At 39.5% G+C, this 25,877-nt stretch overlaps 1 protein-coding gene and 1 long non-coding RNA gene across 11 annotated transcripts in view; one reads left to right on the top strand and one right to left on the bottom strand.

Annotated features, from left to right (window-relative positions):
- Positions 1-25,877, top strand: part of fam131ba (family with sequence similarity 131 member Ba) — a 66,211-nt gene that overhangs the window by 6,974 nt on the left and 33,360 nt on the right. The gene's annotated exons all lie outside the window — the stretch shown is intronic.
- LOC137198307 (uncharacterized) overlaps positions 1-25,877 on the bottom strand; it is a 59,424-nt gene that overhangs the window by 1,281 nt on the left and 32,266 nt on the right. For both annotated transcript variants that reach the window (XR_010931618.1, XR_010931619.1), the window contains one exon: positions 42-149. This is a non-coding gene — a long non-coding RNA (uncharacterized lncRNA). The remainder of the gene's footprint in view (positions 1-41; positions 150-25,877) is intronic.

Here is a 25,877-nt window from a genome sequence, read left to right as displayed (position 1 = left end):
TAAACGAACTGCTCAGTTATATTCTAGCTCCTTTCTATTACCTTGGTGATTCTGCAGTGTCATCGTGGTTCTTGGTCTGGCAGTGCTGTATTGTTTCCCCCTCAGTCGTGTGTTTCCTGTGGAGGGCCATTTAACCGAAGCATCACCGCCTGCCATTTCAATCAGGAGAGACAAGTGAATGAAACAAAAGGAATTATATTTATTATATAGATGATACCGATGATTCTCAAAAGTCTTTGGCGCTTAGACTCTACAGGGAGATTTTGAAATCGAGGGACATCAGTCCTGAGCAGCAGCAAGATAAATCCCCCCCCATGGAGTCCAGACACTGGTGGCGGTGGTGGTGGCGGATGACTTCTGCTGAGACTGATAAGGCTGATGAGGTTGATAAAGTGATGTACTGATGAATCTGCAAAGACTGGGCAGCATGAAAGCAAGAAAACATATCTAAAAAGACAGCCGCAAGATGATAGGCTGACAATGATGGTATGTCACCACGCTATTGGTTAGATGTGACCGACTGATGTGAACAGCTGACATCTCAATTGATGCCCAGGGGCAATGACAGCAAGATAATTATGAGTGAGCATGAGTGAGGGATGGGAACGACAGATGGTTTGAGAAATAAAACTACAGACCTGAGCATGCAAAAGATAGTCTTCCTCACGCTGAATTTGCACTAAAGTTCCATTACACTCAATTATCCCTCAGTTACAGTACAGCTGATGTTTAGGAGTCATCACTCAAACAGCAGGACAGTCGCACAAAAAGGCTTTCAGGCACTCAGTTGCATCTCTGTCTCCGCACTTTCTAATCAGGGCCGGAAGGCGACGACTTCCGCGGCTAACAGCGATCAGAGAAAAGAGGTTTGAGGCGTCGTCTGTTTGATGTGTTGAGAGGCTGGAAATTGTCAGTTCACATCCACATCTCACCGTGTAAAGGATACTTTGCACGGTGGCCTGTCTGAGATGAAAGTGGTGAAATCTGTGGTTGTCGATCCAAAAAAACGGTGGTCGCACACTAGATTGCACTGTGACACACATCGGCCAACCAAAGACAGCCTGAAGGCAAAATTCTGACAGTGTCAGTAATTTAGCAAATTCTCACAATGTGACTGCTGCTGCTATGACCCACATCCACAAACAAACCAAACAGAAAACAACATGAATGGATGTAGAATACACTGGTCGGTGTGACATTTCAAAAGTGCCATTTTTGAGTAAAGTTTAGAGGGAAAACACACTTGTTCTCCTTAATACACCCAAAGCACACACAAAAAAACAAAATGATGAAGGTGAAAGTTTGTCATCATCAGAAACTCTTGTGTTTGTCTGGAAGAGTTTCTCCCTCCAAATATGACTGAACAGGAAGAACAGCATGGAGGTTGTTTGAGGCTGGAGTGCAGCTAGAGTTGAACACTGTCATGGAGATTATCAGGCGTTTGTTATTCAACATCAAAACTATATCTTTATGTTTTTAAGACGCGTTGCTAACTTCCATAAAACATACTGTAAACACAAGGTCATAAAGTGAAGCACAGCAGGACTGGTTGTTCTCACAGAGGGTTTTAATAGCAGACTTAAGCCTATTTATCGTTTCACAGTCGGGCCGTTGTGAAGCACTTTAGCACTGTGATTAAGAGCATCATAAAAAAAAATTGTTTCACAGCCGCTCCATCATTTTACTGACAAACTCATGTTTAAATAGTTTAAAGCAGAGTGCTGCTGCTAAAACATGCACACTGAAAAATCCAGTCTCGGAAGTCAACATTGGTTATGCTTCGACTGATGAAATCTTGCATTAAAGTCATAAGTCTAATAAGACTGTTACATTTGTACTACATGACTACATGTAATGTTAAAGGTGTCGTTTGTAGTGACAAACCCATAGAGTGTTGGCACCTGCAAGTCTAAAGTGTGTTTTAGCGTCTAACAATCGATTGTTTTGGTTTTCTGGACCACAACTTGACTGTTTTGGTTCAGTCTCATGGCTCTCATTACCGCCGTTTCACTGCAAGCAATTATTTTCAGCTAAAAAAAGCTCTGGTATGCTAACTTTTCAGCACCAAACAGCAGACAAAGTTAGCAGCTAGCTGGGCAACCATTGTAGAAGCTAGCTTGAATATTTTGTTCACGTTTCAACCTTGAAGCCCTTAATTAAGAGATTTCCTGCTTCAGCATGGTCATTATACAGCAATGGATGGCTCAATGAGCAGTAATATAGCAGTGTTACTGAGGTTAGCTCTTCAACCACACTTAGCATGCTCATAGTGCTGAATGCTGCATTAGACAAAAAGATCCAATGACATGTAAACAAACTATTATTTTGTCCTTCGACAATCATCTTTCTCATGTGTAAAATATCAATATTACAAGGATATTAATATTAAAATCTATACATTATACCAACTTTTGTTTGTCAGTGTTGGTGCCATCTGAGACGTAAAGTGATCCATCAGTCTGTTAGTGTAGTCCTTGTTTTGGCTCCTAAATTTCAGTTGGCAGGAAACAGCGACAGAGTGAGACGCTCCGACCAAGAGTAGAGAACAGACTCTCAGTTTGGCAGACAGCAGCTAGATTTCCACATAAATAAACACAGGTTCAAGTAGCATCTGATGTGACACTTGGCTTGTGCGGTCATCTGTGAATGCAACGGGATCACAGTCCTGCTGGTTTTTATTTTTAGCCAAAATCGATTGAGGCCAGTAATGGAAAAAGATGATGCCTCCTTCAGGCTTTTCTTTTTCTGAGTCTCTCGTTTCACGTTTTCCCTCCTCAATTTGCATCACAATGGCTCAGCGGCCTCGTTCTTCTTCTGCAAGTTCTCAAGATGGAAGCCTGAAGTCCCAAATACACTCCCAAAAGCGATAATTGACGCGCCTCATTTGATGCTCCTATGGCGCACTGCAGGCATCGGATTTGAAATGCCAACACCACAGAACAACACAGATTTGTCCTGTTGTTCTCTGTATTTACTGCTGCATTAGTTGGATGTAATGAATGAATGAAAAGGAGAAATGCAGATTAGGAAAATGAAACTAAGGGCGTCTGTTTCCACAGTAAATCATCTGCTGAGTGTTTGATGGTTATTTATTTGTACTTTAGATCATAACACACTGTCTCTCTCTCTCTCTCTCTCTTTCACTCGCTGGTGCTCTCAGCTCACTCACACTATCTCTCTCTTTTTTTGGCTGCAGAAAAAACAGCTTTGGTCGCCGGGTCCTCATTTGATGCTCCAAAATCGAAATAAGGTCAGAGTAAGGGCGTCAAGGCAATTTAACACGCCTCATAACGCTTTTGGTGCGTGTTCGGCCATTTAAAACAATAGATCTACTTCAATTTTTAAGTGAAGATGTGAGAAGCAGTTTGGGAAAGTATGTAACAGCTGCACTGGGCAATTTTTCAATTTGTAAGCTGGACTAAGATAAATGCATGAATTTCAATACTCAAAACCTGAAAGGAAAGGCAACACATTGGATTTTAATTTGGGTAAACTTGGGTGACTCTCAGGGTCTCAATTACTTTATCGTACAGGGTCAGTTGTTTATGCAAGTGCCCCAAAACATCATATTTATTATATATTATGTTATAGCTCAGGTGACAGAAGATGTAGTACTTATGACGGAAGCAAAGGAGGAAATCAGATGACTTTATTAAATAGCGTCAAACTCTATCGGGAGGTGATCAGGGTGAAAACTTTGGATCTTGACACAAGAGATCGCTGTTGTTTTCCTGTTTCCAAACACAAGTTTTACATTTCCAACCATGAGCCAACATGGTTTTTTAAAAACCATGACTATGATCGTCCCCTAACCATGACCATGATCACCCCTAACCATGACCATGATCACCCCTAACCATGACCACGATCGTCCCCTAACCATGACCATGATCATCCCCTTACCATGACCATGATCACCTCTTACCATGACCATGATCATCCCCTAACCATGACCATGATCACCCCTAACCATGACCACAATCGTCCCCTAACCATGATTGTCCCCTAACCATGACCATGATCACCCCTAACCATGACCATGATCACCCCTAACCATGACCATGATCACCCCTAACCATGACCATGATCACCTCTTACCATGACCATGATCATCCCCTAACCATGACCATGATCACCCCTAACCATGACCACAATCGTCCCCTAACCATGATTGTCCCCTAACCATGACCATGATCACCCCTAACCATGACCATGATCACCCCTAACCATGACCATGATCACCCCTAACCATGACCACAATCGTCCCCTAACCATGATTGTCCCCTAACCATGACCATGATCACCCCTAACCATGACCATGATCACCCCTAACCATGACCATGATCACCCCTAACCATGACCATGATCACCTCTTACCATGACCATGATCATCCCCTAACCATGACCATGATCACCTCTTACCATGACCATGATCATCCCCTTACCATGACCATGATTGCCCCCTAACCATGACCATGATCGTCCCCTAACTATGACCATGTAGTTAGTGTTGTAACCAAGATGACAAAGGTCTCCTAAGCTTAAGGAAGTAGTCATTTCAGCCCAAACCATGATGTTTTGGGTTTGGGTTGCCTAACTTAAAAAAAGTACTAATTTTAACCCAAACCATGATCTTTTTTTAGACAAAGTTCTTTTGTTATTGTAGAATTTTTGTTTGAAAACCTAACAAGACCTTAAGACAGTGATTTGTAACGGTTTTGGAAAGCACAGACAAATTATGGTGGCCTGCTGATAAGGATATCAGATCAGAAATTGATTGTCTATGTTGATCTGGCGTGCGTATGCCAACAATGTATTTCATCGTTTAATTTGGAGGACTTGTTGGATGTGACACTCTCCTTTGTTACAGCAGCATATTTATATATACACAAGGTTTATAGATTTAAATGGACTTGCACCTCGTTGAGCATTACCCTTCATATGTAAAGGAGCGTTCAGTTTTGGCTCTGTTGCAAGCCGCAGCAACCAAAACTGTCCTCGCACATTGGTTAATGAATTTTCTTAACCCACTTACCCTCTCCAAGGTCACAGAGGGAGGCTGGAGTCTGTTCCAGCACACACTGTCCTTTTATAAAACGTTTATCAAGACGAGCACTAAAGCTTATCTATTGGCTCTCTACATACTTTGATAGCACAGAGTGTCTTTCTCGGTCAAACCGTCTGGTCTGTTTGTCACTTAAAGAGGTTTGTCTGGTTGTTAACAGCATATCTCAAAAACTACAAAGCAGATTTAAATAAGACGTTGGTAGAATGTTCAGTCATAGATTAAAGGAAAACTGATTAGTTTTTGTCTGGTATAGATAGCAGACTCCTTGGTTCCAGGTGGATCAATCCATAGAGGGTTCAACCATCTCAGGCTACATATATTTTCTGTCATAACAAAGTTTCCCAAAGAAAAATGATGATGACCAAGAGAAAAAGTAAGGCTGCCAATTTCCCCAAACAAAATCCTCTCAATGCTTTCTGACTTCTCTACAATCTTTTTCTGTGATTCTCAGCTCTTTTTCTCTCACAAATATATAGTTTCATTTAAAAAATAAAAGGCTTAGTAATTCCCTAAAGCAGTCAGACACTGCAGATTTTAGAAAACATTATTCAGACTGGGGAAAAAAGCCTATTTGTTGGGGACTATTTTAAACGGTGGATCAATACAAATTTGGTGCTCTAGTGAGTATTTCTGGCAGCAGGATGGTGTGTGTGTGTGATTGAGTCAAATGATGGAACATGTCGCCCAGTGCAGCGTTATGGCTCACTGATGTGTTTTTAATAGTTTTTGGACAACAATTTTTGATTTTAAACCTTTATTATTTGATGTTTTTTTTTATGACTCTTGTAACTTTTTTATGAATTCTTTGTCGATTGTGGCTGTCTGGCCTCATTTGTATTGTTTTGTGTTTGCTGACTGTGATAGATCTCAATCTCAATAAGACTACCTGATTAAATAAAGATTCAATTTAAAAAACAATGGAGCTCTGTGGCACAGAGGAACAAGATATATCTGTACTTTTAGTAGGATCAAATAATTCTAAGTTTTAATCTCTTCACTGCATTTGTTGACAATTAGAAACGTATAGAATATTGTTATTAAAGTTATTCTTTAAATGGTTACAGCATATTTGTAGGTATGACATAACTGACATATACCGCTGTATCAGGCTGATGATATTTTACAGAAACATGATAAAATTAAAATAGCTCAAGCTCAAGAGTGAGACTCACTTGAAACTTTGCACACTTCATCTTCTATATAAAGCATTAAAAGTCACTGAAATATTCTCCAAAAGCAGCTTTCTAGTTAAACAGTTAAAGTTGTGTTTGTTCTGCTCTGTCAGGTGTGTTTGAGGTATCTCCTTACACAGGAAAGCCTCCCCCCCCCACCCCTCCCCAACTCCAAAATATTGACTGTGTTACCTCTGCTGACAGACCAACTGACGGATGCCCTGTGTACTAAGTGGTTTGTGTGTGAATGTGTGTGGACAAGCACACACACACACACACACATAGGCATGCACACACAGACTTGCAGATGGATTGTGTGATCTTGCTACCAAGTCAAAGGGTGACGGATACACGGAGTGAGGCGACCGGTCAATAATGTGATTGGCAGGTGGCCATGAGCATCTCTGACCTGAAGGACTTGAAGGGCAGAGAGAGAGAGAGAGAGAGAGATCTTCAATATCCAACAGTTTCACAATGAAAATAATCAACAACAATGAATTGATCTACTTACAAGTATTGTGTGTGTGTATCCAAAGCCTGATATATCTTACTCCTCTGTGCTGTAGAGCTCTGTTGTTGTCTAAAAACTATTAAAAACACATCAGTGCATCACACCGCTTCACTGGGTGACATGTTCCTTCATTACGAAGAGTTGGGGCACAGAAGTTTGTTTAGAAACGGCTCCAAAGACTCATAACGCGATTTTTAGTCTCCAGAGAGTAGTCCTGTGTAAGGCAGACGTCACTGAGCATGTGTAGGAAGAAACATGTCACCCCATTGATGTGATTTTAATAAGTTTTGGACAACAACAGAAGTTTATGGCATGGAAGAATACAATATATCAGGCTTTGGATACACACACAATACTTTTAAGTAGGGCTGCAATTAATCTGATGATTATTTTTTTGATTAATCACTTAATTTAGTCTATGCAATGTCACAAAATATGGAGAAAAGATTCCCATTGCAACTTCCCAGAACCAAAGATGACATCTTCGGCGTTCCAAAATCCAAAGATATTTAGTTTAAAAAGATACATGACAAAGAAAAGCAACAAATCTTTGCATTTGAGAGGCTGAAACTAGAGAATGTTTGCTATTTGATATTTACTGTTTTAGCTTGAAAAGTGGCTGAAATGATGGATTATTATTATTATATTAAAGTGGATTATCAAAACAGTCATTAGTTATTTTTCTGTTGATTCTGTTGAATTTATTAATCGACTAATCGTTTCAGCAACACTTGTAAGAAGGTCAGTTAATTGTTGGTTTGGCTCTGCACATATCATTTAAGAAAGCTGGACAGCACTGATAAACTAAATTGTCTTCAATCAAATTAAATACTAGGATGTGACTAGAATACACGCTACATGCTTTAAGCTGCTGCTATAAAGCCTCCAGTCTCCTGAACAGGCTTTTCACCAGGTTTTGGAGCCCGGCTGCAGGGATTTGCTCCCATTCAGCCACAAGAGCATTACTGAGGTCCAACACTGATGCTGGGTGATAAGACCTGACTCACAGTCAGTGTTCCAGTTCATCCTAAAGGTGTTGGATGGAGCTGAGGTCGAGTTCTTTCACACCAAACTGGGAAAAACATTTCTTTATGGTGCTGGCTTTGTGCACAGGGGCATTGTCATGTTGAAATAGGAAAGGGCGTTCCCCAACTGTCGTCCCCCTGTCTTCTGTAGTATAATCCATGTTGGGAAGCAGTCTTTGTCTCATAGTAACTCCCAGAATTGCTCAGCCATCAGCGTGGACTCTGAGTCTTCTTAAGCTGCTTGGTTGGATAAAGCTTTACTGGGTTTTTTGGGGGAGTTTAAGAAACAGAATTACAGCATGCCTCGAGGAAGGCTCAACAGCAGGCTGAAACATCAGATTGCAAAGACAAATTTATAGTAAGTGTATTTTCTCCTCTGGGTGTGAAAATGTCTCTACAGCATCTCACACTAAGACTGTAAAAGATAAAATCAAATTACAGTGGTGTAACTGGAAGCCGGCACACAGTTTAGTGTTTGTGTGTTACTCGCTGTGACTTCACTGCTGAGATCTAACGCTGAACAACATTATCAGAGCTCCAACAGGACAGTGACCTTGACTGAAAGGGAGAAGGCACAAAAGCTGTTAAAATTTGTTTTTTACCTGTAAAAACAAAGCTTCTGTCAGCGTAAAGATGTAGCCATGGACCAAAAAGTTCTACTACAGCTTATGTAAGCGGTTTTATTGTTGAATACTAACAAAATAATTGTCATAATAATATAAATATATCATGATCTAATAGCCACCCCAGCATTGCACTCTGAAAACTAACTTTTTTGACAGATGACTCCGCGTTTTTTGCTGGATCCCTCCGGTGCACTGTCAGTGGTCTCATTACAAGGAAACAAATGATTAGAATAGAAGGTAGATAGAAGGTAAATCACATCAACAAATGTGCAGGTGTCACCTGTAGTGTGACTTGTGAATGCTCATTCATCTTCCATATTTAAAGCAGCTATATTTGAAAATTTTCATATATCTGAGCTGTCAGTGTGTAATGTGTTGGTTGTGGCTCGTAGTGATGAACCTACAGAGAATTATCAGAGACTATGCAGCTCCTCTCGGCTTTATGGAGCTTTATAGTGAGTTTCAGCTCATTGTTTATCTGTCTGGCTGCAACTTTACTGTTTTGGTTCACTCTCAGCGCTCTCATAGCGTTGTTTTCAGCCGCAGCAGGCAGCTGTTTTCAGAGAAAAAGCTCTAAAAATCCACTGTACACTACCTTTTTGGTGGAGTTGGTGGAGAACAAAAACAGAGCTAAAAGAGCGTGAATATTGGACTTACATTCACCAGGTGGACAGAAACACGACTCCAAATGAGTGATAATGTTGTTCCATAGCTGCTGGATGTGGAAATAAGCAACTGTTTGCTAATAAGTTCAACATATTAACTCAAAAAGCGATTATATGTCAGTGGCCCCCAAAAAAAATCAGTTAACGCAGGTTTATTTGCATCACAAACAGGTGCCTTTAGCTACTGGCTGTGCTCACAGAGTTCAGAGCAGCTCAGGTCAATTTTTTTTACCAATTTTAATCTTTGGTGCACCGTTGCAACACACAACATACACGATAATGAGTAGGTGCATGTGAAAGCTGTTTTTCCAGGATTATGTGAATATTGCATAAGAACTTCAGATTTTTGTTTGCATCAAAATGGGACCTCAAGTACATAACAGAAAGCCACAGAGGCTTGAAGAAATTTGAGGTGGCACAAGATGTCTTATAAAATGCCAAACACACACACGCACACACACGCAGTCAGACAGAAGAAAGGGCGGATGGATGGATGAAGGTATTACCCCGACAAGCCGTAGTGAGCAGGACTCCCTTAGTGTTTGGTGTCGGCTCAGAGCGTCCGCTGCTGAAGCGGAGGTGAGTCAGACTCCAGACTTCACTTCGGATCATTGTCACAAGGCCGTGTGTCACCTCACACCGCACGCACACACACACACACACACACACACGGAAACACACACCCAGTGCCCAGAGCGATGGCAGCAGACAGGCGAGTGTCTGCCAGAGGAGCTGTCAGGACCTATTGTTGCATCGTCTCACAATGCCACCCTTCCTTAGACACTGTGTGTGTGTGTGTGTGTATGTCAGCGTACATGTTCAGGTGCATTTGTGTTTATCCCAGTGTGTATTTGTGTCCATGTGTCACATGTGGATGATGGCTTGTTTGTGGCAGCTTCCTCTTTTCTGCCCGGCTGATCACCTTTAAGTTCTTCTTACCTTTTCTCCTCTTTCCGTCTTATCTCCCCATCCTTCAATCTCTGCATCCCTACGTCTCTTCCTCTACTTAAAGCTTCCAGTGATCCTTTATCCTTAATTTTCCTCCCCCTTCCTCCCTATCCACCCATATTCTCTTCTTTCTTTAAAATTTCCTGAGCAATCAATGTCTCTTCCCTTCATAATTTTCTCAACTATTCCCCTTGTCCAATCCCTCTGTTTCATCTCTCTCCCCCTGTTCTCACTCATCCCTCTCCCACCTGTATCCCAGTGGTGCATTAATGGAGCCTTATTAGTCCTTGTGGAACAGTTAAAGCAAGGCAGTGCTTTAAATGTAACACATTTTACAGCAGAAATCTGCCTTTTCAATGTCTTCATCCCCTTCTCCCCTGGTGCCTTTTTTGCTCTGTTTTTGTTCTTAAAAGGGGCCACATGAAAAACCCACTTTTTCAGTGCCTCCCGGACCAAAACTAAAAGATGGTTCCACAGGAGCGGAGCCTGATAGTTGAAGGCTCTGCCTCTCATTCTACTTTTGGAAACTCTAGGAGTCGAGAATAAGCCTGCATTCTGGGAGCGCAGCGTTCTTGTGGGGTAATAGGGTACTATGAGATCTTTAAGATATGATGGTGTTTGACCATTAGGGGCTTTGTAGTTGAGGAGAGGGATTTTAAATTCTATTTTGGATTTTACAGGAAGCCAATGAAATGAAGCTAAAATGATCTCTAGTTTCTGTTTCTATTTTTTGTCAGTACATGTGCAGCTGCATTCTGGACCAGCTAGAGAGTCTTTGTTAGGGCAGCCTGATAATAAGGAATTGCAATAATCCAGCCCAGAAGTAACAAATGTGTGGACTGCTTTTTCTGCATCTTTTTGGGAGAGGATGTACCTGATTTTTGCAGTGTGATGTAGCTCAAAAAAGTCCTTGAAATTTGTTTTATGTGGGAGTTTAAGGACATATCCATTAAGGTGGAGCTGGAGGCCAGGGTAATGCTATCCAGAGTAGCTATATCATTAGATAATGTGTTTCTAAGATGTTTAGAGCCAAACACAATAACTTCAGTTTTGTCTGAGTTTCGTAGCAGAAAATTGCAGGTCATCCAGGTCTTTATGTCCTTAAGGCATGCTTGGAGTTTAGTTAACTGATTGGTCTCATCTGGCTTCATTGATAAATATATTTGGGTATAATCTCCATAGCAATGAAAATTTATGGAGTGTTTTCTTATAATATTACCTAAAGGAAGCATATATAAAGTGAATAGTACTGGTCCAAGAACAGAACCTTGTGGAACTCCGTGTCTAACTTTTGAGTTTTGAGGATTTATCGTTAAGGTGTACAAACTGAAATCTATCCGATAAATAGGACTTAAACCAGCTTAATGCAGTTCCTTTAATACCAATTAAATGTTCCAGTCTCTGTAATTGGATGTAATGGTCAATAGTGTTAAATGCGGCACTAAGATCTAACAAGACAAGTATAGAGAGAAATCCTTTGTCTGGTGCAATTAGGAGATCATTTGTGACTTTCACCAGTGCTGTCTCTGTGCTATGATGCGCTCTAAATCCTGACTGAAAATCCTCAAATAAACTATGTAGAAAGTCACATAACTGATTAGAGACTGCTTTCTCAAGGATCTTAAAGAGGAAGGGATGGTTAGATATAGGTCTATAGTTGGCTAAAACACCTTAATCAAGAGTAGGCATTTTAAGAAGAGGTTTAATTACAGCTGCTTTAAAGGACTGTGGTACAAAGACAGATTGATCATATCTAGTAAAGCAGTGCTAACTAAGTCTAAGACTTCCTTAAGCAGCCTAGTTTGGATGGGGTCTAAGAGACAGGTTGATGGTTTGGATGAAATTGTTGAAATTAGTTCAGGAAAGTCGACTGGAGAAAAACAGTCTAAATATATGTCAGGCTTTACAGCTGTTTCTAAGGTTCTTGTGTTTGGGGATAAATCGGTGCCTGATGAGGGCAGGAGGTGATGAATTTTGTCTCTAATAGTGAGAATGTTATCATTAAAGAAGCTCATAAAGTCATTACTACTGAGAGCTATAGGAATACATGGATCAGTAGAGTTATGACTCTTTGTCAGTCTGGTCAAAGTGCTGAAAAGGAACCTAGGGCTGTTTTTATTCTCTGCTATTAATGATGAGTAATAAGCAGCTCTGGCATTACAGAGGGCCTTCCTATATGTTTTCAGATCTTGACAGACTGAGATATTACCATTAAGTGAATTAATGAAAATAACCAACAAGTCCTCCAGATAAAAACACAATATACGTAGTTGGTCCATGCACTCTTATCAGCAGTAATCAGCAGGACAACATCTTTTATCTGTGATTTCCAAAACCGTTACAAATAACTGGTGAAAAGTGGTTAAAGTCTGGTCACAAAAATCATTTGGTTAGGATTCAGGAAACATCATGGTTTGCATTAAAGATTTAGGGGACAATCATGGTCATGGTTTTTACTCACAAGTGAAAACAGGAAATGAACAGTGGTCTGATGTTTTGTTAACCAATCCCTCCACATTGACCTCCTCTACTTCTTTGTTGCTATATAACAATGTCATATATTTCCTTCTTCATTCCTGTCATAATTAATTGCTCATAAATATATGTTGTTTTGGGACGCCTGCATGGACGACTGATCCTGTCGATTTTCTGGGGACAGTCTCAAAGTCCACAACCAAAGATGTAAAAGAAAACAGATCATGATTTGGCTCATGAGTCCTGTTTGTAAGTGGACAAACCAGTAAGAGTTTGGATTTTTTGCTTTCAGGTTTTAATTCTGTTCACAAACCAGTAACAGTTTGGATTTTTCGCTTTCAGGTTTTAATTCCTAACCTCATGTCAGCAGAGAAATGACCGCACATTTCTTGACAGCAGAATTTCATTCGTGCAATAGAGCTGAATTTTCAGCAAGCAGAGATCCTCTTTCTGCAGCTCTTCTTTATGTTTAATGCTGATAAAACTGGTGTATTTCTACATAAATATCTTTTCTGGTGTAGCTTTGAAGACAGATTAAATAAAGTCGCCCCAAATCTCTCTCTCTCTCTCTCTCCTTCTCTCCAAGTAAATCTCAAACATATATTCTTATTCATTGGTGTTAAAAGTGAAAAAACAGAACTCCAGCAGATTGACTGAGGTAAAAACTCAATTCTTGGCTAAATGAAGCGTGCAGCTCCAGCAGGCCATTTGGCGTGCGGCACTTCTCTGTCATACTTTGATGTCTCCCGATTCTTTTCCCTGAGACCTTTTGCCTCGTTGCCAAACAGATTAGACCACACAGCACCGACATCGGCGCTCGTGACCTCGTAATATTCAGACTACAGAGGAATAGCCTGAAGGGAAAGTAGCAGAGCCTTTCTAAGGACAGCAGTAATCAAAACAAAAACTGTGTAGCTGTTTCATATCGTAGGAAATATAATAATGGAAACCTAACCTGCTTGTTTTCATTTGTAGTTGTGTGTGAAGTGGAGTTTAAACAGAAACTAGTTTGAATCTTTACATAGTATAATTGGTTTGTTTGGAGATGTTAAATGTGTACTGTTGACTTTTTCTGACCTACACAAAATGTGATTTTGCGTCTGTTACTTTTAATTTATTACTGTGTTTTATCACAATGCAAATTAATGAACTGAACCAAATACTGCAATCCAATTATGTTTAAAAGAACAGTTTATTCTCCAATTATAACAGAATTGATTACCGCAGTAAACAGTTTGAGATCATATGTTTCATGCTGTTTTTCAAGGGAATAAAAACCAAGAGCTGTTTTTGGTTTTTAATTTGTATATTAATGGAATTCATAGCTCCTAACATGTTTATGACTGTAAATGACATCTAAGGTCATGAAGAAGAGGACCTTCCCTTTTAAATCTGATGGTCTTTTGTTTTTGTTTGACTCCAGTTCAGAGACTTTGGTGCACAAACAGAGATGACATTTTCCAAAAGGTCGGTAGCCTCACACATACTGTAGCCAAACCTCAAAGGCTGCGAGCTGCGTTTCACAGTCTAACAAGCAAACATTACGCCGCCGCCGCCGCCTCAACGCTTTAATCACACTTGGAATCGGATTAATTACCGAGTACAATGCAACGGACAAGAATTAGCATCTTTTACAGCAGTGTTTTGCCAATTTCCCCAAAGTGACATTGTAGTGAAAAGAAAAACACACACTGTCATGATTAGAGAGATGCAACACTCATTTGTGGGATTAATCCTCTGATGCACCTGAAATAATTTGTTTTAAACTTCCTGTTCGACTGAAATATGGGTAGTTGAGAAAACAATGTCACCTCAAGATCCATTTGTTAGCTATTGTGGAGTTTTTCATAGAAGCATATCACATTTTCATCAACAAATGGAATGAATATTGTAGATGTTATGAAGGGATCTTCTAATGGTCAGTATGAACAGGAGGAAAGCAAGAAAAAACAATTTCAGTGTTCATTTGGGCTCCTGACTGATTGTTTTAAGACAAACTTGAAAAATTGTGAACCCGTCCTTTAAAGGGGCAGGTTGTGCTTGAAAAGGAGTGACGTGTTGTCTGGTCACGTCGGAAATCAAAAGTGTTTGTTGTTTGTGCCGATATCCGATATTTCCAACTCATTGTGGCTGATTGCCGATACCGATATATGCACATATTTTTTTCCAGCTGGCTGAGGAGACTATTACACATGCAAGCATAGATTATACTAAGAATGATCAAGACAGACAATACACGAAGGAAGAACTTAGGAAGACTGGAGTTCAGGAGCTCAGTGTTAAAACTTTAATGAACCTGCCAAGTTGGTGGAGCAGTAGAGTTTTCTTTGAGTTTATTAGACAGACAGGATTAATGTGTAGGATTTAATCTCTGGTCCACACTCAGGAGCAGAAGGTGGCGGTAATGCACCTAATACGCTGGTTGCCAAACAGAGTGGTACATCCTGTCAGCCAAGGTTTTTCCTATCTGTGCAGCCAAACAGCAGTTCCTTGATGGACTGTTTCACCCCGACGGTCCCGGCACTTCCTCCGCAGGCTCCACTTCACTCAGCTGCCCGTCAGACTTCCGGTTGGATCCACAGGGAGAACCGGGGCTAACGTTAGCTGAGAGGCTAGCGGAGCGTCGGCCGCAGCATGACTGGAGGGAAGCCCCGGTTCTCCGTGTGGATCCAACCGGGGCACCGAGCCCCGGTTTGTTATTCAGGTTAAAGTGGGAAGAAGCAGCGTCAGGGTGACACAGTCCGATCGAGGGAAGCACAGTCAGGCGGCAGAGGAGAAGGCAACATATCGGCTTCTCTTAATTGGCAGAATTCGTCGATGCCGATGTTTCACTTTAGAGCTTTTATCTGCCGATACCGATGACATGGTGATAATATTGTGCATCCCTAGTTTGTAGTTGTTCCAAAGGGCTACATTTCAAGGCGGAGCGAAAAGGCAACCGTCACGGAGAAGGGGAAGATGTGATATTGTTTAAATGCATAGCACAGTTTCAGACAGTCTCTTCTGGAAGACATTCACAGTGTTGCACTCGGTTGTTTGCATGAAAAGTGACAGAAATAGTTGTGTAAAGAATGACAACAGAGAGCTTGAGAGAGAAGTTCAAACCCTGGTTCCTTTCTCACCTCCACACAGCTGCCAATCACGGCATTAAGTGGTTTTGAAGGTTATAGAAATTATTGTACACAATGCCGTTGCAGTTTCCAAAGCTATTCCTACCATCCCACAAGCTGTCCTGATGGATTATACAACATTCTCAACGACTCTTTGTCCACGCTGGCTTAAAAATTGAGGTTTAAAGTTTGTTCTTGACCTTGGAAAACAGCAGTTGACAAAGTCTCACCATGAGGATATCAGCTATAAGGTCATCCTTGAAGTCGTCCTCAGAGAAAAATGTAAAACTACAATTCCAAAACTACTGAGCAAACTTCATCTGTTGATGACGTAGAGCTGGTTGGTGACGGCAGAAATAATGAGCTAAAACAGGTTATAAAGCTGCAGAGTCTGCTGATTATTTTCTTTCTTTTTGATGCATCCAAACATAAGTGGGACGTGGGAAGTGTAGTGCAACAAAGAGCACAGATTTTTGAGACATTTGTTAAATCACACAGCTGTTGTTTTTTTTACAGGATGCTGCTTTGGGCATTTTTATAAACTATTTTCATACAAGCTCCTCTTGCCTTATGTTTTTCTTTTTCTTCTAAACGTGCAAAATAATAACGCAACCTGAAACCAATTAAGGGATGTCGATAATGAAGATGTTACCTTAATTTCACTGCGCTATCAAACTGATTGTAGTATTTAAGGAAATAATTGTACATTTCACTCAACATGTTTTTAAGATGAGCTATATGAATAATTTTTTAAAAAGTCATTTGTTTTGGTGACAAATAGATGTAACCTAGATGTAGCTGACAGAAATTACACTTACTGTATATTGAAAATAGACAGTTATTATTAACTGTGGTATATTGTGATTATATCACAGTTAATATATATAATATACCACAATATACCACTACCAGGAGAGGAATATTACTTTTATAAAATGTTTACCTAATATTACAATATAGAAACAATTGAATAATAACTGTTTTATTAAATAACAATTACAGTACAAGAATCATTTAGAAAGTAGTCCTCGGCTGCCTGCGGTTGCTAAGCAACATTAGTAAGCTAGTCAGTGATCTGACCAGAGTTTATTTATTCATATTTGAGTGTTTCCATTAATTGTACAGTCATGGAGAAACTGTCAGACGTCACTGGGGTCACGTTGCAGAGTGTTTGCAATAACGCTAAATGACGACATTATCTCTATTTATTCATTTTTTACTAACAATTCCACATATGCTTTTTTTTAAACATATAGTCTTAAGCTTTATGATGAATATTATTTATTCTTTTTTATTATAAACTGTGTATATCTGTTGATCTGGGTGGTTGAGCTGCTGTATATAGTTTCCCTTCGACAAATAAATAAAGTTGAATTGAATCCAGTTTTACTGACATTTTCATTCACATCTCTGCCTTTCCTTCCACTCCTCCTATTCCTCCTTTTCTTATCTTTTCAGCTTTATTTTTTTGCTTTATCCTATTTTCCCAGCAGCCCTTGCTGTTCTCTCCTCACCCTTTTGTCCTGCAGTTTTGAGCTTCGATCAATCTCCGTTATGTTCCTCCCCTCAATTCCCTCTTCAATATTTTCCTCTCTCTGGTATTTTGAGAGCCTCGGCTTCCTTCTGTGACTCTCCCACCCTCTCCTTCCTCCCCTGTGGCTCCGGCAGCGAGCTCCATCAACTCCAGAGGTCTCTGGTGTGTGTGTGTGCATGTATGTGTGTTGTGTGGAGTAAATGGCCTTCAGGATCCCCTGGGTTGGATCTCAAATGTACTCACAGAGAGCAGAGTCATAACTAAGACTGCATGCCTTTCATTAACACAGAGAGAGAGAGGGAGAGTGAGTGTGTGTCTAACAAATTTGAATAAGTCAGCTGTTCTCACTTCTCTGGTTGAATTGTTGACCTTCACCAAAAGTACAGGGTCAAGTCTGCAGAATGTGTGAAGGAAAATGGGTCTGATATTATTGGATGTCTTGGTATGTACGTGTTTAAATGTGTGGGTGTAGGTCATCTCAGGTGTTCAGGCATAAGTCTAAAATCTGTTTATATTATACATACTTAATATGCGGTACAGTAATGCTGTTCATGTAGAGTTCTGCAGTTTTTGTACTGAAATATCATCTTGTAATGCACCTTTACTGGACCTTTGATGAGATGGAAATGTATTTATTGGACCTTTAAAACTAGTTTATTTAATATCTGGCTTGGACGTAAAACTTTACATGAAATATTAATGAAATTCCTTCATCAGTCTGTGATTTGACTACAGCAGTAATTATTTGTTGTGATGTATTTTTGTTCTGTTTCTACTTCTATGTTACCCAGAATGTATTTTTATAAAAACCTCTTTGAAGCAGCTGAAGCATGTTGCGGCTTTTAGAGATGAATAATAAAACCGCTGTAGTTTATTCAGATTAAATATATTTATGTGAAATAGCAAAGGCAGAAATAGCATAACTTTATCCTGCTGCAAAAAAACAACAAAACAGTAAAGAGCAAGCAAACAAATCTTGCAGGATCCACCACTTCTCACTTGTTCCTGTGCGCCTTTAAACCATTGCTAACGACCAAGTTGCATGCTAGCTTACAAACATTTTATGATTAAGCAAAAACTGAATTTCTCCAACACTTTACATGATTCTGTTTCTACCCTTGAAGTCAAAGGATTTACAAAAGAGAAAACCTAGAAACTGTAATAATAACTTTCTGTCAATGTTTCAGCAAATCACTGTAGCGCTAATTTCACTCTTATGTGCACAAAATTAAAAGTTTTTCCTTCCTTTGTCCATGTTGCTGGTCAGTCTTATGTTGTCTGCAATCCTTAATTAATGTTATCTAAATTTAAATATGGAGTCAGCAGGTCAGAAAACCCCCATGAGTCAGTTGGGTAGAGGTAAAACGGGTCACTGTGGAAAGTACTGATGATCTATTTTGATGTTTGGATATGAGTAGTTGCTGAGTTTAACATGTCTTGAGAGTAATATATGTATAAATAGAGATAATAATATCTGTAAGGCCAATAGAGACAATTAAAAACACTGAACTCTGGTCTGGTTTGTTCTCTCTTCTGTGTGATTGTTTGCTAACTGGTGGCTCTAGAAAGACGCTCTCGGGGACTCAAATCAAAAACCTGTAGCTTACTGTTGCTGCTTTTAAAAAAATTCTCTGATATCAAACCCCTTTGTAGTTTTACCCAGGAGGGCTCTCTCAAGAAATATATCATGAGTGAGTGGACCGGCCTGGTGAAATAGAGCTGAAATGAAAATGAAAATCTGTCAGGGCAGCGTCGTCTCACCGCTATCTGGAGAGGAGCTGGAAAATTATAATGTGTCATGATGCTACGGACATTTAGTCAGTTATCCACACTTATTAAGAGGAAGGAAAATACACCACTTGGCAACAATGAAGGGGCCCAGAAATGCAGAGTTACATCTTAAAATAATGACTTTAAAGGTGTTAATATTGCAGGTTGCATTATATTCACTTATTCTAATAACAAAATTAGTCTTTTTAGAGCTGAAGTTCCTCTTTTTGTTACTACATAACGAAATACAAAGAGGAAATTTGATGCTGCATATAAGCTTCACATCAACTTTTAAATGACTGTGTGGATTTTGGCCTCCATCACTTCCATTGAAAGCACATTTGAAGGATCTTTGAACAGCCAGTATGAACAGGAGGAATGATTACAGCGAGGAAAACCTCTTTCACTGTTCATATGGACACCTGACTGTTGTCTACATGCACTTTAACATCCCGGTTTTGAGTATTATTCCGGTTTTGATCATATTCGGGATATGGCGTTTCCATGTTTCCTGTTTACATGATCATGACAGTATCTATGTTTCAGATGTGTCTTTATTCCAAAACATCTCAGCCTCTTATTTCTGTACCAAACAGTTGAGAAGACATTTTTGGTTTCTGGCTGTCTGCTGCATTTATTGCTCTGCTGCTGGATTTAGCTTCTTAATCTGATCACCGGTAACAGAAACCAAGAGTGACAATACAATTTATGATCATCGATACACTATTTTACCATCATATTTCATGTTTTACTAACTACCATGTAACTCGAGTCAATGATACACATGTAAACATGGCAGAGAATGATCAGAAACCTGGATATGATGTTAACATATACAACAGAAAACTGGGATACTCCATAAACCTGATCATAACCCGGATACTCATGAGCTTGTAAACATACTCACTATCAGTATTTTAGAGAAGAAGTGTTTATTAGGAGTATTTTTCCTTTCCAAATGGACATATAGATATCTGAAATCAACTCTCATTGCTGCTCAACAGTAGATTTTTTTTAAAAACCTGTGTGTGGATCGATCGTAGGAGTGACTTTGCTACCGAGCTGTCATCTCTCGTCCCTCGAGATGAAGAACAACATCTCCGACTGTATCTTTTACCCCCCCCCCCTTTTTTTTTGCCCAGCAGGGTTTTTTATTGATATTGATTTGGATGGAAAGCTTAAGTCTTCATTGAAGGGAGTATGAAGGCTGAGGTATTTTTAGACGCTGCGGATTGGCAGCGCTCCCTTCAGCGGGGGCGGGACCTGGCGAGGAGCACAAAATCGATGCAGACAGGCGTCGATGTGGATGTTGGGCCATATGTTGAGAATACAGTACATAAGAAATATCGGCTCTTAGTGCGAAGTAGACTGATAAGTGAGTCCGGGCTGCTTTATTGATTCCAGCTGTTAAATCCACTTCAATCAGCCTTTCATCAAAGAGGAGATGAAAGAGAGGTGACGGGCTAAAGGAGGATTTTTTTTTTAAAGCTTCCGCTGATGAGAGTGTGGAGATCTGATGAAGATGATTCCCGCGTGAAACAATCTGTAAGAGCGATATTCAACAACTTAAGCAATTTTCCACATAAGCACCCTTATCTTCACTTATTTGTAGCTGAAGTCCGTCTTGATTTTAATAATCACTTGACTTTAAGTATTTTTTTTTTAGCGTCCTGGAAAGAAGCAGAAGAAGAAGCAGCAGTGTGTTTTTTTTTTTTATCTCACTTCTTACCACCAAGATATTAGAGATGTAGGTTATAATTTGTGTTAACAAGGGGAGGGCTCTCCTTTCATCGCCACTTAAATCTAATATCCGTCAACATCCCAGGCTTCGCTGAGTCATACAGGCCGTGCCCCCCCTGTGCCAAGGCAGGGCGTGGATAATTAATCTAATTTTAGCACTGGCTCTGAGTCTTATACTGGACAGAGATTTCATTTTCCACTCGTCTTAATGCAGCGACGGAAGAAAACACTCTTTATGATCGGCGTGTATCCGTGGAGAACGTCCATGAGGAGTATGTTTACATGCACGCTATGAGTCATGTCCTGTTTCTGTTTGTATTCAGGATCTGGTGACACGATGTCACCGACCGGCTGAGAGATTGTGATGATATGTTGGTTCACAAAGGAGATTTAATTAAACAAATCATTTTTTTTCTCAGATTTAACTTCATGAAATTATGGAGTGCAGGAGTGAGCAGAATCAGCAGCGCAGTGATGAGACACTAGAAAATTAAATTGACAACAATTTTGCTAATTGTTAGTCATTGCCAAATGAGATAACTCTCTGCTTTTGTGAATATTATATTATGTTATGGGCATTTGTGAAATTTTTCACTATTTTCTGACATTTTATAGACTAATTAATTAATAGATGGGTGGAAAAAATAAACAAAAGATGAATTAATAATGAAAAATAGTCATTACTTGAGGCTCTAAATGCAGGGATGTGTGAGATAAACACCATGGCAGTGGATGGAAGTTGGTGGATGCCAGCTGGAAACGAGGCAGAAAACGAGCTAATGGGCCAGTTTTTATTACCTTCAGGGCCCGAGATGACCAGGTGGAGCACGTCAGCTGACAACCCTCCACAGTCTGCTGTTTGCCTTCTGAATCATAGCAGGAAGACAGCTCACAGAGACAGAGTGGGAGGCATGTCACAAAAGAATTATTCATATCCTCGGATACAGGATTTCAAAAAGTTCTCAGAGTGTCTCACTAGTGACACGGGTGCAGACGAGTCTTCCACTGTCTGACGTCTGCAACATCACTGTACATACTAAATTATCAAAAACGGCTGAGAATGGACCCACTTTGACTAATGGCTGCCAGTTTAAAGGATGTGTTCACAATTCAAATCTGTTAAAAGATCCCCTTCAATGTAAGTGATGGGGGCCAAAAAGTTGATGTGAAGCTTATATGAGGCTTCAGCAGTGGACAGTGTTTCCCTGTTGAGCTGCAGGTGGAAGTATAGTAACAAAAAGAGGGACTTTGGCACTAAAAAGACTACATATCTACTTGATTTTAGCTTCAGATAAACTTTGAAATACAGTGGTTTTTGTCCCATTGTCATTATGAAGGATCTTCTAATGGTCAGTATGAACAAGAGGAACGATTACAGCAAGAAAAACCTAATTAAATGTTCATTTGGGCTCCTTAAAAGACTTGAAAAACTGTGGACACGTCCTTTAACGCCGTCTGCTGGATTTGGTGTCGTCTTACTGAACTAATGGTGATAGAAGATTTGCATGACAAACGATACCTACACTCAACCTTTCCTTCACACTACTGGCGTAAACTTTCACTTTGATTGTACAATTTTGATTATGAGTATCTGTTACATGAAAAACAGAAATGCAGTGCACAGCAGTATCATTTAGTTGAGTGGTTTTCAAATGCGGCAAAAGCAAAATAATCAAAAATAAACAAAGTTGTAGAAAGTAGAAGAAAGAAAGAAAGAACAAAAGTAATACCAGTAAATATTCAACTGGTCTAAAGCTGAGTTTTTGGTGTACCATCAACATGTAACATCATAGAAATTCCTGAAAGTAATTAGAAACCACAGTGTTACTTATTTGTTTTTGTTTTTTTAATTTTAATAAACAAGCTAGCATATTCAGGTCTCTCAAATCCAGTACAAGGACTTATTTGGGTTCCAACAACCAGAATTTTTACATTTTTTAAATTTTTACATGTACAAACACATAAAAACACTCCTTAGTGATCATAACCAGGATCATACTGAAATCTTTTTGTCTAATTTATTCTTATAATTTATTTTTGTTGATTCTTTAGTTATTGAGGTAAAGCAGACTGTGAATAATTGTTTTTTTTAAATCATTTACGCAGCTTTGACAGCTCTGTGGTTGCTGTCAAAGAGAAGAGAAGAGACTGTTTCTACGTCTTTGTCTTCATACATTTTCCAGTCTGGGAATCAAACCAGTGACCTTACACTTAAAATATAAACCCTCTACTGTCTGAGCCACCACTGATGCCGACTCATTATCTCTCCACTGCTAACACACACACACACGCTGCACTAATCCCGGTGTCGTTTTCTCCAGACTGTGTAGAGTTATCCATCTATCTGCACCATCTATAATAGAAGAGCTGCTCAGTCATTTTTAAGCTGCTGAAAAGCAAAGCAACGTCTTCAAAGTGTTTGTTCACACAAAGTAACAAAACAGAAAACATCCATCACCCTGTAAAATACGTTGAAGGGTTTTCAGAGATAACACAGCATTGTGTTCAAAAAACTAAAACCTCAAAAACAAGTCCACATATCTCAGTCCAAAATCAAACCACATCTGTATTTTGGTTTGGTTTCCCATTTATTGTCTCCATGACATCTTTCACTGTTACACAGCAGCACGTCTGCTCCAGCAGCTAAAACAACATCCAATATAACATCAAAACTGTATGAAAGCTCTACAGACAAGTGACAATATTCATTTAAGGGAGTTAGTTTAGTAATTTGATGGCACATCTGCATTAACACACAGCTGCTAACAACATGTAGCTTCAGTTCCTGCTGCTGCAATTTTATGATTCAAGTGAACTAATTACTAATTATATGTCCATGAATTTTCAAACATCTCTTGAGCTTTGTGGAAAGATATTATTGAATTTTTTAGTAGGTGATGGGATGTTTGGAAAAGCTCAACATATGTGGTTTATTATCTGCCATAAATCCAGATGTGAATGTGGCAACATTAGCTCTACTGTGTTATTTGGTATCTAATGTTAAGTTATATAGTGAACAAATCTGTTTTCTTGCTCATGGGAAGTGGACCGCTGTCACTCAACATGTTTAAGTTGTTGTGCTCATTGATGGTTGTTTCTCTAGAATCAGAAGTGTGTTGGTGGAATTAACCCATAAGAACCCATGGTGTTTTTTGTTACTAAAGGTAAGTTTCAACCCATTTAACAATTCTGATGCTGTAATAAGACGTCCTGTATTACATTTAACCTGTTCTGACCACATTTCTTGAACAAATTGATATAAAACAAGTATAAAACAAGAGAAATATCGTTATGACATATATGTTACATTACAGATCTTTGACACTGAAGGTAGAATTTAAAAAAAAAAATAAATTCAGAAATGTGTTCCTTATATTCCCCATAATTTTCCTTTAAGGAGAGATGGGTCCGGGTTCTTATGGGTTAAGGATGACGTGGCCATCTTCACTCGTCAAAGCCAGAAAAATCATTAAATCCATGAAAAGTAGCGAAAGGAAAATAACCACAAAAAGGGCAACAACATTCAACAACGATCAACGTTGTAAACTCGCTGACAGAAATAACAACTCTTAAAGGATATATCTGGTGATTAGATATTTTTCTTATTGTCAGCAAATCTCATGTTTGGAGTCAAACCAACACTGAACCTAACAAGTATTGTGTGTGTGTTTATCTAAAGCCTGATATATCTTACTCCTCTGTGCTGTAGAGCTCTGTTGTTGTCAAAAAAAAAAACCTATTAAAAACACGTCAGTGAGTCACATCGCTGCACTGGGTGACATGTTCCTTCATTATGAAGAGTTTAGTCACGTTAGTTTGTTTAAAAATGGCTCCAAAGAATAATAACAGTGATCATGTTTTTCTTTCTAATCTAATTCTAACTGTTAGTTTAGCTCTGCATGAGATTAGCTGACAATGAGAGACATATAGTGAATTGCATCCTTTGAGTTAATGTATTTCTTCAGTCTATTGCATTAGATCCAACAAGTCCTCCAAATTAAAAGACCATAAAAACGACGTGTTCTAATCAGGCGCCTTTATCAGCAGTAATCGTCAAGACAACATCATTTGTCTGTGTTTTCCAAAACCGTTACAAATAACTGTTAATAAAAAAATAGTGATGTTATTGCCGTGACAACGCTGTGGTTAAGGTCTAGTTAGGTTTAGGCACAAAAACCACCTGGTTAGGATTAAGAAAAGATCATGGTTTGGGTTAAAATGATCACTTGAAACGTGGTGTGGGTTAAAGCCACTATTTAAAGTTAGTCAACCTTCACCGTCATGGCAACAGTAAACACCAAGACAATTGTAGTTACGGTTTTTAAAAAAACTGTCCCGACTCGCGGTTGGAAACAAGAAGCGAACAGTGGTCTCCTGCAGCAAACTACTAATGCTGCGTCTCAAATCGCTTCACTTCTGTACTTACACTTCACATTTTGAGTGCATAAGTGTGTTCACACTGAGTAGTATGGAAAAATGCACTCAAAACAGTCAAAACGTTGAGTGTGGAACTATGGACACTTATCACCCTCAGTGGTCGCCATCTTGGCTACGTTGTAACTACGGTGACTTTTTAGCACTAAGCACCACTATACTGTTGTCGGATATAAGCCATCAGTATGTTTTTTGGGTTAATTTAGCAGTCTGTAATGATTTGGTAGCACAAACGATAACGTGAATGCTAGCGCTAGCTAATGCTAATTGGCGATCGTCATTTCCGGTAAGTGCACAACGGCCATGTTTGATTTTAGACGACACTAACCTGTCAAAGTTTGTGCACTATGCCAATAAGTACACAGTGTACTACATGAAAATGTACTAACAGAAGCATATGACATGAGACACAGCTTAAATCTACTTTTTACAAGTTAGGATCCAACCATCCACCCCAACCCGCCACCTCAGAATATGGAAATCAGTCACATTATATCGACGTCATCTGAACTGCACCACATCTGCGGGTCATAATTACTACAGCTGCTAGATGGCGTCTGTCAAACGTAACTATAGGCTGTTTTTGGCGACTGACATTATGACCTATTATGTTGTGTTTCCTTTGGGAGGACAAGCTCATCATATCACATGTCTGTCCTTACTGTAAGAGGGATCCCCTTCCTTTGTAGCCATTTTTTCTTTTATTGCAATGAACAGCAGAAATATGGCATTCATGTTAATGTAGCAGGATTGTGTGTTTGCATGTATTTTGATGGCTAACATGATGACATTGCATTGT

The sequence above is a fragment of the Thunnus thynnus genome, chromosome 15, assembly GCF_963924715.1.
Source record: "Thunnus thynnus chromosome 15, fThuThy2.1, whole genome shotgun sequence".
Taxonomy (NCBI): domain Eukaryota; kingdom Metazoa; phylum Chordata; class Actinopteri; order Scombriformes; family Scombridae; genus Thunnus; species Thunnus thynnus.
Note: the sequence above shows the minus strand (reverse complement) of the source record. Positions and strands in the feature narration are given on the sequence as shown.